The sequence below is a fragment of the Helianthus annuus genome, chromosome 3, assembly GCF_002127325.2.
Source record: "Helianthus annuus cultivar XRQ/B chromosome 3, HanXRQr2.0-SUNRISE, whole genome shotgun sequence".
Taxonomy (NCBI): domain Eukaryota; kingdom Viridiplantae; phylum Streptophyta; class Magnoliopsida; order Asterales; family Asteraceae; genus Helianthus; species Helianthus annuus.
Genome location: NC_035435.2, coordinates 143,424,086 through 143,428,713, shown reverse-complemented (window position 1 = coordinate 143,428,713; position 4,628 = coordinate 143,424,086). Strand labels below are relative to the sequence as shown.

The following is a 4,628-nucleotide window of genomic DNA, read 5'->3' as shown; positions in this document are numbered from 1 at the left end:
CTAGTTGGAGATATATAATATTTTTGTTATTTAATCGAAGTCGTCCGTAACGCGCGTAGGTCCGTAACGAGCGTCGAAACGTAACTAGTCATAAATATATAATATTTTTATTATTTAGTCGATTTCGTCCATAAGGAGCGTAGGTCCGTAACGAGCGTAGGTCCGTAACACGCGTCGAATCCGTAACGAGCCGTAATTATATAATATTTTCATTTTATCGTTCGAGTCGTCCGTAACGATCGTATGTCGGTAACGAGCGTCGAAACGTAACTAGTTGTAAATATATAATATTTGTCTGGGTAAACGGCCAACTAATTTTTATTATAAAACGGGTCAACAAAATTGTGTTAACCACGTTAAGTACCATACACCAGTACAAGTACAACATTACACAGTACCCACCAAAGCAAGAAACATCAAAATCACTCCACTTTTCCCATGTCAATGTCGTCGCTTTGGCTCGATGTTTTATCCACAAAAACCCCATGTCTTTGTTTCTTCCAGCACCCTTTTAGGCGAGCACTTCCCCCGCTCAAACACCAAGTTATTTCTGCTCGACCAAATACACCAAATCGTCGTTTGAAAGACCTGAGTATATCAATTGTTTCCAGACTTTTGAGCCCATCACATGTACATGATAATTTACCGGATCACCCAAGCCAAAAAAAAAAATAATAAATGGCTGGAATCTGCACCACCTCGCAATTCCATCCCAAACCTTTTGCGTGAACGGGCACGTGCAGAAAACGTCTTCAGTAGACTCCTCTTCATCTCGACACAACTCACACAAAGCGGATGGCACTTGTACGCCTCTCCTTAACAAAGACACCCGCGTTGATAGTCTATTCAAGTTTAACCTCCACACTAGAAAGTTAACCTTGAGCGGAATCCATCGATTCCACGAGTAGACAGTAGCTGCATCCGTTTGGTTGTTTTGCACCAAGCACCTCCTCAACCCACTGACCGAAAATAACCCATTTGAGTCCAAAGACCAGCTCTATTTATCCCCTTCATCAGTCAGCGAGACGTTGGAGAAAAGCCTAGAAAGCTGCATAAAATCATTATGTTCAGCAGCCGACTGGAAATTGAAAATCTTACACTAAAAACTAATAGATTTTCTTTGATTTAGTTCCTTCTTCGAACCAAACTCGGATCTTAATTAGCTCTTGATCAGAGTCACCGGTTGACCATCTCTGCAGATCATCGGATTAACAACTTTTGGTATTGTAATCTGTTACTTTTCTACTTTGCATTGCTGTTTGATCGATTAGCGACCTGTTTTTTTCTTTTTTGTTGATGCTAAAGTTGGTTAGTTCACAGAGGCTGGTGTGCCTATTCTCGAGTCTCATAATTCCAGCTCATCCGAATATTAAGATAATGAAATTAAATAACATAGATAATAGATGCCTGGGTCAAAAAGAAAGTCAATGGCTTGATCAGAAGACTAAGTGGCTGCTTGGTGATATGTAGACCATGTGGTAGTCTCTTCACAGTTTTTTTTATATTTATTTTGTTCATTGTCTCTCAAAGCGTATTTTTGATGATTGTTTAATACCATTAGATCAAATACGGAAAAAACCATCTAATACATCAAAATAGAACGCAAACGGGCATAAGTTGCACCGCAAGCCCCTTTTGGTCTTCAAAAAATACATACATGATTATTTTGTATGTTTAAGTACTAAAAGAATCAAAAGTAAAAGGCTAAAAGATAAAACACACACCTCAATATGCTGTAATTCAGCTGTTGAATGGGTTCTCAAATGGTATGCCTCGAGCAGGTAGGAATAGGCTGCGTGTTAAGAATAGTGTTCAGTAAAATCAGAATCAACAATAGATTATACTTGATACATAAAAAAAGTTATCCAAATAACAATAAAACATCAAAGAACGAAACAATTAAGCAAGAATCAAGAGATGATACTCGAGCAAGTTATTTCAAGATTTGATTCAATTATTATACACACTACTGGAAACATATAACATATATAGCCAGCAATTAGCCAATTACCCATTATACTTTATCAATCGTATAGATAAAACCATAAAAGTCGAGCAAGCATTCTGCACCAAACTCAAAATTTCAAATCTTTCTCAATGCAACTAATGGAAGATTGACATTCATTATTTATAAACAAGTTTTATTATTAAATTCAATATTTAAGCCAAGAATTCATCAAACTAAGGCACACATAGAACCCAACCATGTTCTCATTCTGATACACAAACAGTATCATCAAAATCTGAAATTTCTTTCTGTTCCATTTAAATTCGGTTATTCAAATCGGCAAAAACAATTCAGAACCAACATCTGCTTGTCTGCTTAATCGATTAAAGAACAACATTTTACCTGTCGATTGAACCACAGACGATGACCGGAAATTAGGGCGGATTGAGTGTGAACTGGTTATGGGGTTTGAGAGATAACTTTTGAAGGTCTGATTGTCGCTAAACGGTGGTTCTACGAGGGAGATCCGCTGCGGTGGCGACTGGCGAGTGATGGTCAGAAGTCAGAGAGTGAGAGGGAATGAAAAAATTTGCGCCAAATTTATCTAAAATGACTGAAGAGATGAGATTTATTTGATTGGAGGGTAATTTAGTAATTGATAGAATTTTCTTTCCTAATCTCTCCAATTTGGGAGGATGAATATATGGAGTTATGGACAAATTTTATTCCCTTTTCCCACCTTTTCTCTCCCCTCCTATCCTTAAAAAATCTCACGAACATGGTTTTTTCATATTTTCATCTCTTTTCCTTCCCCTCCCCCGTTAAATGAGACTCCAGAACAGAGTGTAAGTTCGACTGAAGAAGAGGAAAAGAGCCTATTGCAAATAGTCTTCACCCGTTCTATTTTTTTAGTTTCCCATCTATATTAATTAAAATCTGATATTCCCATTCTGACTCCTTTAAATTTAAATGTTAACCCAAAACAACCCATGACTTTTCTTTTAAAGCCCAAATCAGCCCAAAACATACCCCATGGGCCAAAATTGCTAGGTATTAACATAGTTAGTCATTGTGGTTTGCACAAAATAACATACTTAGGTACTAATAGTTTAACAAACAATTAACGTTAATACCTCTAAACGTTACAAAATGAAAAGTTAATGCCGTAGATGGTGATTTTAAACTATTAGTACCTAAGTATATTGCTTTGTACAAACGACATGGACTAACTATGTAATTAACTCTTAATATAAACTAATTAATAAATAAAATACGAGCCTAGTCGGAGCTTGAAAAACTTCCAACGAACCGAGCTTGAGCTTTAGAAGGGGCTCGGAGCCTCATAATTTATTTTTTATGTATCCAATATCTACACATATTGTACATTTCTATATATGTGTAGGTATTTTTTTGCCATGTCATCTTAAAAAAGATTTAATTATTTTTTATATGTATTCAATATCTACACATATTGTACATTTTTAAATGTGTAGATATTTGTTTTGTCACAATATCTAAAAAATATATATTTACTTACTTTATTAGGTATGTAATATCTACACATATTGTACATTTTTAATCATGTGTAGGTATTTAATTTGCCACGTCATTTTCAAAAAACAAAAAGTATACATTAACTTAGTTTATCTACATATTTTTTTTTTAAATTCTTATGTGTTGGTAAGCATAATCATTTACCTACATATATATTAGTTTTTTTACATATGTGTAGATAATTTAGCTACACATGACGAAAATTTGCTACATGTGTAGGCAATTTTGGGGTGCAAATTTTCCCACCAACACCAAGTGTGGCTAAAATGTGTTACCAACACATATTAAGTGTTAATCATTATTAAAATATATCATCAACTATTACTTACACATATAAAAACAAGTGTAGGTAAATACCCACACATTTACATGTGTAGGTAAATCATATGTGGGTAAAAACCCCAATTTCTTGTAGTGTAAAACTAAACCCTAAACATAAACACGAAAAAAACCTAAACCCCCCACCCCACCCCCACAAAAACCTAAACCCCCCTCCCCCCACACCCAAAAACCTAATCCTAATCCTAAACCTCCAAAAAAACTAACCCTAAAAGCTAAACTAGACTCAAAAAGCTAATTTTAAGCATGTAATGCAATTGTAGTACATGTTATATTGCACATGTGCACTACTATAATAGTAGTGTTGAAAACAAGACTGATGTGTGTAAGATACAACATATAAATTACATCAAATAAGGCATAAAACTAACCCTTTTTAAGTACTAATGTTGGAAAAAGAGTGTTTTTGTCTTCCTTTTGTATTTTCAGGATCAAAATGAGCTCAAATTCACAAAAGAAGCAAAAAGACAGCTAATTCTAACACAAATACAAGAAAAGGAATAAAAGTAGACTGCCCGAACCCTCAACGGCATCCTCCCAAGCGAAGAAGAGAAAACAGAAGCCTGAACACGCCCCGTGCTCAGCCAGCACGGGGCCGTGCCCAAGAAGCAGCAGAAAAGACAAACCTGTAGAAGCTTCTATTGCCCACCACGGGGCCGTGTCCAGTGAGCACGGGGGCGTGGCGAAAGTACAGCAGGCGCATTAATTGTAATTGCGAATTACAATTAATGAAGAGAGAGAGTGTCAGACGGGCACGGGGGCGTGTCCAGCGGACACGGGGCCGTGC

At 36.3% G+C, this 4,628-nt stretch overlaps 1 long non-coding RNA gene across 1 annotated transcript; it reads right to left on the bottom strand.

The window, feature by feature from the left end:
* Window positions 1-299: 299 nt before the first annotated feature.
* On the bottom strand, window positions 300-2,634 carry LOC110929860. The gene is made up of 3 exons (XR_002587452.2): window positions 2,351-2,634; window positions 1,725-1,792; window positions 300-1,048 (listed from the first exon to the last, which is right to left on the bottom strand). It is a non-coding gene; the product is annotated as an uncharacterized LOC110929860 (long non-coding RNA).
* Window positions 2,635-4,628: the final 1,994 nt, after the last annotated feature.